Raw genomic sequence first — 10,198 nt, 5'->3', positions numbered from 1 at the left:
GTATGATAAACGCCACATCTTCAGCGCAAAGCCAAATTTGCATTTCATATTCCCCCTTTAAGGAAAATAATGTGGACCAGAACTTCCAAAGGTTGTTTGTCTGAGTTTTGCGCTAATATGATGACTTGTGAGATTTAATTGAAAATTGCAGGAGTGTCATCGAAAGGGAGAAATTGCTGTTTGATTTAAAGCGACAAAGTTGGAGGAATTGGCAAAAAGTAGGCGAGGGCATATTACAGAAGTTCACACAGTACGTCCTTCCTTGCCGTTCCCGGCGGCAAGTAGTGCAATCGAATGACAGACAGACAGACAGACAGACAGACATACAGACAGACAGACAGACAGACAGACAGACAGACAGACAGACAGACAGACAGACAGGCAGATAAAAATGTTCGCCTTCAGGTAACCCAAGAAAGACTATCTCCTTAATAATTATATCAACAATGACAGCGAAAACTGAACTACCGTTGCGGGAAATACAAGTTCTCTTCGTGGAACGACGCTCTAACGTTTAACATCTTCTGATTGCCTTTGAATGTCAACGCGGCGCGTGCCGCCATGCATTCATTGCTGCTATACATCGCGTTTCTGTCTCTAGTCTTCCCACGGTAGACGCTACATTCCTCCCCAGTACCGTTCCTCGTTACATCGTATCGCTCCAGACAGCAGCCATTCCATTCGATCACTCAGAGAGAATTCAGTAGGAGGGTCGGCCACAAAATCTTTGCGCCTACGATGAACCCAGTGTACGTACCGTGCAACGCATCAAAGTGTTGCACATCCACAGAGTACAGGGGGATTAAAAGAAATACGAACAAAGGAGCACACAGCCTCCGAAGCATGCGCACCGTCTGGCTGCACTGTCAGTAAACTGCGCGCATGCGTAGTTCTTTTCGGAGCGCTTGAGACTGTGGCCTACATTTATGGGAAATGCTTGATCAAGAAGGGACGCGAGTCATTTATTTTGAGGCATCTTTTTATGATCTGTCGCCACTGCCATACTGTTATCTACTACATTCGCTTGCCAAGCCCGCAGCAAGCTGATTGCAGATAGCACATGCCATTCAACGATCATCCTGCTCAGTGGCGACACAGCGTGAAAAGGCCCCTCAAAATAAATGACCGGCGTCGCTTCTTGATCAAGCATTCCCCATAAATGTAGGCCACACTCTCAAACTCTCCGAAACAACTACGCATGCGCGCAGTTTACTGACGGTGCAGCCAGACGGTGCGGCATGCGTCGGAGGCTGTGGGCTCCGTTGTTCGCATTTCTTTTAATCCCCCCTGTACATATGGACAACGGGTACGTACTAAGTAGCACGCACCTGGTGTTTTGTATTGAACAAAGTTTGGTCCTAGGGGACAGCATGCTACGAGCGCATGCTATTTCGTGATTGGTGCATCCATACCCGTAATTTCTTTTCTTTGAGCACACATTGTGCAGTGTAACCAGCACCCAAAGCTGTCAAAACCCAAAATAAGCCTCAGGTATGATTTGTCGCGCAGCGAACCGCGACCCCTGTCGTCGTTGAATGAGCGCGTCATGAGAGCTGCCGAGCTGAGGAGGGCTCAGCAAACGACCATAAGGTAAGTACCGGTAGCAGCTTTTGTGACACCACGTGCCTCACTTTAATTACCGTTAAAGGGACACTGAAGTGAATTTGTCAAGCTCCCGTTTTTGCTTGCACTGTGTAGACTGGCTCAAATTAACACACTATTCATCGTTTATCCGGTTGACAAATCGGTAATTATTTTACAAAGCGCGAAAGAAGAAAAACTACCATGCGCGGTTTGCGGCGGCCGCGCCAACTAAAGGCTGTGACGTCAGGAGGGGGGGCACCGTGATTGGACGATGCCCAAGGTTAGCAATCAAACAAGTTTCGGTTTCGGTTCGGTTCTGTGAAACAACATGCTTGACATCCGATGGCGTTGTTGGATGGCCATTCTCGATATCTCAGTAATCGCCGTACCGCGCTTCTGCCATCTTGTCGGCTGTCAAATGTCTAAGATAAACCTCCCAGGGCGGCTTGGAATCGTAGAAATCACTAGACGAGGCCTACGCAGTGGATGAACGCCCTCCGCGTCACCGCAGACTCTCAAATGCCATGCGCTTTTCCCGCATATTCGGAGCTTGCCTCACTCATGTCTGTTCGTAAAAAGCTAGTTCGCACCAGGCCAAGGGTGTGCTGATTGAGGCCTGGGCCCACTGCCCGCAAGCAGTCGGTGCTTGTGGCAACAGCACGCCAACGAGAACTCGCTAGCGCGTCATTGCCAGTATGCGCGCGTTCTGCGATCTCGCTCGTGGAGCAGTGAACGTTACGGCCTAAAAAGGATGAACTCAGTCCAGAAAACATCGGCCGCATACGAAAAAATCAACTAAAAAAAAAATGTAATCACGGGGATTCGAACCTGCGCCTTTCAAAACAGTAATCCCAGCGCCTCAAACCACTAGGCCACGAGCCGACACTGACCGGACTCAGTATATAAGGTCTATAATGTATAATCAGTTTACACTTTTATTTATTTTAAGCATTTCAAGTACTTTATGTGCCTATTTGTTGTATAGCGCTCCTGCAGTAAGCGTCCCCCAAACTTCCACAATATCTCACGTCTAGCAATTGCATTTCTTTGACGGAAAAGCGTTCGCAGATGTGCGGTCGTGCTGCTGACCGCTGTGCTTGTTTACCCAGCGCAAAAAATGCTTCCTGCTCCCTAGTTTTGCGCTGTACAGTAAAAGTTTCAGTTGAGTTTATTTTCATAGTACCTATATTGACTTCGCTGACTCTTCTCCCGCCTTCAATTGGCCTTAGATTTTCCTACTAGCGTAAAGTCAGCGAAGCGTCGCATGTGCACTTGTGCAGCGCTTGTGTGGAGCGACCCGGACACTGAGTTTGACACAGTGTACAAACTAACAAAGTAAAGAAAGGCACATTCTTTCATTCACAAAGGTGTTGTGGCTTAGTTTAAATTGAGCGAGCGAATAGCGACGACCCGTCGGCGGTCGGCGGACGAAACGTTGGGCCGACTGACTCGATCGGTAGGTCGGCTGGTCGGCGAACCGTGCAGTAGCGCAGCCATTTTCCAGCTCATCTCCTGCTGACGTCACACGAAAACGCCACAGAAAATGGGCGAGCGTAAAGAGAGGAGGACAGCATTTTCGAATTGATTTTTCTACTAAATAAATTCGCGTAAACGCGGCCAGAGTGGTCGAAACAAGGCCTACGGACTCCGAACTACAATTTGCGCTAGTAATCCCGCAATGTTTACAAATCACTTCAGTGTCCCTTTAACACCGCCGTCGCTCAGTTGATCCAGACGCGTAGCTGTAAAATGTTACAGTGAGATAAAATAGTATTATGAGGCGCACGCTCTCATTGTGGACCACGCATTCCTCAACGCCTGCATCAGAAGAAATGAAAGAAAACCGGGTGCATTAAAAATTTCTCCTGTAGTCTAGCCTGGCCTTTCGTGGAGGCAGCGCCGCGGCCGCATGGATAGTCTTTCGGCGCGAAGCAGCTGCAGTGAATCTGATGTCGATGTGGTAGGCTGTAAGACTCGCCGAAGAACCTACGCTACAGAAACGCTCTCGTGATCCCATGTAACAACAACGTGCTTTAAAAGGGACTCTGCAATATTTGTAATACACGCTTTAACTCTTTCCTTCGCGTTGGAAGTCATTGTTAAAGCTGCAGTCATTGCCAACCCGGAGCGAACCTGCGTGCTTTGCTCGTCACAGCAGATTCCCTTCCGTTTCTGCTCTGCTTTTGTGGGGCTATTTAACGCGTGTATTCATTGCTGCCACTGAAACCCAGCCAATAGGCGCTGCATCTCTTTAATGACTTTATTCGAGCGGCGGAGGAACACCGAGACAGCGAAAGAGAAAAAATTGGCCGCGTATCTGCTCCTTTCGTTGCAAATGTCGACAAAAGACGACAGTCGACTGGCGTCCCTGGCAATTAACTGCCTCCCTTCTCTTTCCCGCTAACATCTCATGCTGTTCCTTTCCCGTCTCGTTCCTCCCAAGATAACACGCTAAAGGTTTGCTCAAGTAAATTTAAATTACCCGCGTTCTATTGCTCCAAGTCGGGTGCCTCCATGCCAGCGCTCCCTTACGGCGGAGACGCGCGTGAATCGAGGCACCCTACTACAACATTTGTAGCACCACGTTGCCCTACCGCACGAGCATTCCAAGCGGAACGTGGAACCTATCTCGTGGAACCTTTCGTTGCTGTTGCCGTTTGATATTTTAAAGACGATAGTCTTTCTTGGGCTACCTAAACCCAGAAATTTTGGTCTGTCTGTCTGTCTGTCCGTCTGTGACTCGATTCAGCCACCCGGCCAAAGTAAAACAATGCCTGCACAATAGTCTCATATAGTCACAGCTAAATGTGCCCGTCTAAGTCCGGTGTAATGTTCATACTTGTCAATATTGCTGAACAACAACAAGACATTACGCATATATAAGACAACAAATTAATACAGAAGTGATATTTGCAGCGTTCCTTTATAAAAAATCGTACATGTTTGATTTTGGCGAGATTAAATACTTCATCAACTGAAGAAAAAAAAATATCACTCTGCCGTCGCCTGCTGTCGCCCGCGCCATATAGCTTCTGGCGGCATTTGAAGAAATCAAGTGGGAAGAGTTACGAAAGGTTCCACTAGATAGGTTCCACGTTCTGCTTGGAACGCACGTGGACCAGGGAAACGCGCTTCTGTAAACGTTGAAGTAGGGCGCCTCGATTCACACGCGTCTTCGCCGTACGGCAGCGTTGGCATCGAGACACCAGGTTTGGAGCAGTGGAACGCGGGAAATTTGAAATGATTTAGGCAAACCTTTGGCGTCTTTAACTTGGGAGGAGCGCGACGCAACAGGAACAACATGAGAGGTGAGCGGGAAAGCGAAGGGAGGCATTTACTTGGCAAAAGTCGATAAAGACTATCGTCTTTTGATGACATTTGCAACGAAAGGAGCAGATACGCGGCCAATTTTAAATGCTGCCAGGTAGCACGGGCAACAGCAGGCGACGGTTTTCTGCAGTTGATGTGTTTTTTTTTTTTTTTTTTGCTATCGTGAAAACCAATTACCCGTGAAAATTTTAAATAAAGGTACACTGCAAATCTCACTCGTGTATTGATTGTCTGCCTTATATTTGCGTAATGTCTTGTTCTTGTGCAACATTGTTGACACGTCTGAACATTAACACCGGACTTAGACGTTTAGAGTTGGTTGTGAGTATAAAGGTTACTGCGGAGTTAATCTTTCACTTTGGCCGGGTGGCTGAATGGAGTCACAGACAGACAGACAGACAGACGGACAGACAGACCGAAATTTCTGCGTTTAAGTAGCCCAAGAAAGACTATCGTCTTTAAAATCTGTTGAGAAAGTTTTTTAGATCATTTGATGGGGATTTAGCGGTGATTTGTAGCCTTGGTACTCTGTGACCTGCAATTCTAAGTACTTCATGCGTTGATTGACCACGTTCTGAAAGAAATTAAGAGTTATAAAAAAGTTGAAAAAGTTTTTCAGGGTCGCTTTACAGACCTCTGCAGTTTTTTATTTTTTATTTTTCGTTTCAGGGGGGCTCACTACGCCTGTGCCGCCTGCGCCATCATCTTCGTTATTGTGTACGCACGTTCTCTGCTAATCGGCGAGGAACCACAGTGAGCAACGCTTTTAATTTGGAGCACTAGCTCGGCCACCGGCGAAAGTGCCATCTTGTGTGCGAAGCAAACTGAGCGAAAGAATTCCTGAGGCGAACAACGCCGAGTCAAGAAAGTGGAGGCGACGTATCCGTTACTCGGCAAAAAAGCAGGCACTTTTAACGCCTCGCCCGGCTCTCCACGCTCGCTGCAGCGGGACGCGTATGCCGGTATTGGCGTAGTTGTTTCAACCACTATACTCGACGTAAGCGCGAAGCGGTGGGTTGGGTGTCGGCATGGATCAAGCAGAACCCCCACCAGCTGATCGTGCGGCGGAATAGTGTGGAAAAAATGTCGTCGTTGAACGCCGTTAAACCAAGTTTGTCGAGCAACAGCTCCGTTTTGCTTGCATTGGAAAACGTGAGAACCATTGCATGGCTTAAGGAGATTTCTTCCCTGCGTGTCTTAGTTTCGGCAAGGACGAGACTTCTGTTTTGCAGACAGTGTTAAGTTTCACTTCGACTGAAGCAATAAGGTGATATTTACACATCGAAGAGTTTTCTGGGTTTGTACCTGGGGTAGTAGAGCTATCGCTCTGAACTTTGGAGGGGCCCTTAAGAACCTGGATAATTTAAAATAAACTGAAAATTAAATTTTTGTTAGCGTCTCATGATAGAGCTGCCCTGTAAAGCTGCCCTGAAAGAAATTGTGTGCTGCATGAATGCCTTAGCTAATCGAACCAACTTATAGCCTTGCTAACCGATGGCCGTGGACTGAGGCAACCTCTGTGCTGAGTAGATCTCGGATGTGTCCGACTCAAAGCGCCGTGTTGATATGAGTTTTGCGACCGCAGGATAGCCCTGCTTGGAGCTCTGGTGTGGCTCGTACTGGCGACAAGTCTCGTGGCGCCATTCCTGCGCGTTGCTTTCGACTTAGTCCGCAACATCTGGCAGCAGCTGCCGTGGGGCGTCATGCTCTTCCTCGGAGCCACGCGGGTCACCTCCTGCCTCGTGCAGGTAACTGAGCCGTTTCAACTTTAACCCCCGTGTTAGGGCAAACAACGATGCAACGATAAACCTACAAAGAAGCGGCGAACGACGTCCGGTGGCTTACACTCAGTCTTCAGTGTCGAAAAAAAAGGCCAATCCCACGCATGTGCGGGTATCGACGTAAATCTGAACTTGTTGTTTACTTCGCCAATTATGTCAGTGCTCTGAACTCCACATTGCATTTCATGTGGCAGCATTTGAATTCATTGCACGGACGTCGTGTCAAAAGTGGGTTGAGACGAAAGTGCGGGTGGTAAGTTCCTCTTGTCGCTCCCGGGCGTCAGGCTGACGACGCTCGGCGTCTTTCATTGCCGCAATGAGTCGTTGCCCTGAATCCCGTCATCGACCCAGAACACCCACCACAATTTCGCGGTCAGCACCACGTGCCCCTGCATAGCGAAGACGTTCCTGCTCCTAATGACGCCTCTTCCGGGACTGGGTGCCCTGGACGCTGAGGGAACGCAGTCGAGCCATTTTGCGGGCGCGTGTTCACGTGCTTCTTCTGCATGCGTGGCCAGCGCGATCTTCAGATGCCAGCGCCAACCGCACAGCAAAACAGCAGTTGAGAAAGTATCCACTGCCGCTGCAGCCGATATTCGCCGAGAAGAGGGCACCTGATGGAATCCGCAGAAACCCAGTCGCATGGAGACGAGGAACTATCTTCTCGGAGAACGAGTGATGAGGTGCCGCCTGGCGTAGAGCGGCGCATTCGACCAGGGAACAGCAGCAGCACTAGCAGCGCCACAAAAGCCGGGGAAAATGCAAATGAAGCCACGCTATATAAAATTCGTGGCTTCATTAAATCTGTAGTTAGGATTAGGGACGTATCCAAAGGGGAGGGGGGGGAGGGGGGGTTGAACCCTCCGCAAATTTTTCTTCAAGCGGCGCAAAAGCGATACTTATGGCCGTATTTTCAGTCTCTCCTCCACTCCACGTACTCCCTCGACTCGACTGAGTGGAGGATACCGCAATGGTTTTTCATGCGAACATCGATTTCAAGGATCTATTCCTCGACTGGAGGGAGGTTCGAGTGGAGGGGGTATTCAGAATACCAGGGTTACGTACTGTACCTTTCGGCAAAACTTCTCCCGCCTGATAGCTCATAACCCCCTGCGAAAAAAATTCCGGCTACTTCCCTGCTTGAGATGACAAAGAATAGAAGCACTTAAGTCGATTTGAGACGCCTTGGTCCCGCACTTGACGTAAATAGACCGACAATAGCCGTTACCGCTTCACAGTAAGGTACATGAGCACATCAACCTTATTCCTCTTACCCTGCAGACGTACAACTTGATCAACGAGTTGTTCAAGTTCACATCGGACTCTTTCTGGGAGCGGCGGAGCTCGTTTGTGGTTCAAGCCTTCCTGGCGTTGTTCACGGCCGTCATGGCAGAGGACCGTGGACAAGCAGCCGCTCACGGAGATCATGGCACCCATCGTGCTCCGCATCGTGAGTGCTGCAAGGGCGCACATCGTAGCGCAGGCTATACTTCGACTACTTCCTGGCGTTGCGACCGAGCGCTAAGAGATGTCTGGCCGTTCGGGACTACTTGGCCCAGAGATGCCAGCTTGTTGCGGCCATGAAACGGACTTACGCTATTAACGGTTTATCGGAAAAAGTAAGCAGAGAGAGAGAGAGAGAGAGAGAGAGAGAGAGAGAGAGAGAGAGAGAGAGAGAGAGCGAGAGAGAGAGAGAGAGAGGGGGGGGGGGAGGGAGGGAGGGAGGGAGGGAGGGAGGGAGGGAGGGAGGGAGATAAACATTTGTGTGTATTTTTATTGCGTCTAATGGATTCAGTCAGCGTGATTAGCTCCCTTTGGAATTTTTCTATAGAAAGAGCAAAACATCGCTTGACACTTGTTGTTAAGGATGCCGCCAAATACGGCACTTGAATTACTATACGCATAATCTTCTTGCGTGTGTGATGTGTTTATGTGCGGATCGTGCGTGTATGCGCATGCGTGTACGTGTACGTGTACGTGTGCGTGTGTTGGTGTGTGCGCGCCCGTGTGACCTTACAGCGGCGTAACAAACCCAGTTATGACTAATGAGCCTCCAAAAAGAATGGTGCACGAATGCGCCATAAATGAAACCGTTTTATACTGTGGGCCTGAACTGATCATTTTGATCCCTCTATCTCTAAAAACGTAGCCGCGCGTCTGCTCTCATCGCAGACGATAGTCTCCTGCCACCCCTGCCACGTAACTGCCTCTCCTGTTTCATCTGCCCACCACTCGCGCTATTCCCTCCGGTCTTGTTCCACCCATTGGCGGGTGGCCGAGTTCAATTTTGTCGCGGTCGTATCGCGCCATCTTTTGGCTGTTTTGACTTTGCCCTCGAGCAACGAGCACGATTCCTGGACGCCAGCCTTGTTTGTATTTTGTGGTTAAAACATCGTTTTGAACTTATATTTTAAATTTGCTCTCGCAAAAATCGAGCGCACATCTACTCTTATTCAAAAGACCAGTGCAAACACCGGTTATGTACTCACGTTCTTCCTGAAATATAAGCCTAATTTTACATTTCTGCTAAAAAATGTTGATAAATGCGGAGCATACTTTAGATTTATTAGATTTAAAATCCCTTGTCTACATAAACCTGTCGCTCGAGAAATTAATTCAAGAAATTAACTTTGGCCAGCCGCATGAATCGAGCGGCTCCGTAACAAACAGAGACACTTTAGCGTTTGGGCGGCCCGAGAAAGGCTATCGTATTTAAAAGGGACAACGCGACTTTGGATTCATGTGCACTATCATCCACCGCGGCATGACAACGGCATATGCATGGGGAAACTCTATGGGCGCGTTTATTATACCAGATGGTGTGCCCATACATGTGCTTACTGCCCTCTTCCCACCTCCCCGTCTGCAGGCCGAGGTGAAACGCGTGTACCCCGCGTACTACGCGGTTCCGGTGATCGTGAGCGCCTCGTGCAATTTCATCATGCCGGCCTCGCTGCCCCTAGCCCTCCTTCACGATATGGCACGCGTGCCCTTCTGCAGACTGGTACGTGCTTGCTACGTGCGGGGTGTGGCGATACGCTGTTTAGTGCGCCCCGCTACTGTAATTCCGCAGCGGCGATAGCGTTGTTACCGAATGAACGATGGGAAGACCGAAGACTGAAAGAGAATGGAGGAGGAGAGTGTGGCGAAATTGTGAGGGTGAGGGCGGTTTGCCGAGGCAGCGCGCGACGCTCCTTCCTCCGAAAGTGTGACGGGGAGGGCAGTTGCCGAGCTCACGCCAAACAAGTACGTGAAAACCGCCCTCGGTGTCTAGTGGCGCCCGAGAAGAGAAACGCAAAACCAGACATCGATGAAAACAAGCGCCTTGTTATTTCAAGTTCACAAAAAGCACAGAAGCCCAGCACGTGCTGCACATTCATCGGTCCTTCGGGTCCTTCGTCGTCGTCCTCGTTGCGTGGCTCATCCGGCCTGCGTGACACTTGCGCGGGAGGTTCAAACACGTTTTACAACATGCGCGGAGGCGCCGACGCGCTGCGAGATAG

This window comes from Haemaphysalis longicornis, unplaced genomic scaffold (assembly GCF_048455015.1).
Source record: "Haemaphysalis longicornis isolate Haplotype H1 unplaced genomic scaffold, Haemaphysalis longicornis Haplotype H1 scaffold_9, whole genome shotgun sequence".
Classification (NCBI taxonomy): domain Eukaryota; kingdom Metazoa; phylum Arthropoda; class Arachnida; order Ixodida; family Ixodidae; genus Haemaphysalis; species Haemaphysalis longicornis.
This window is presented reverse-complemented; position numbering follows the sequence as displayed.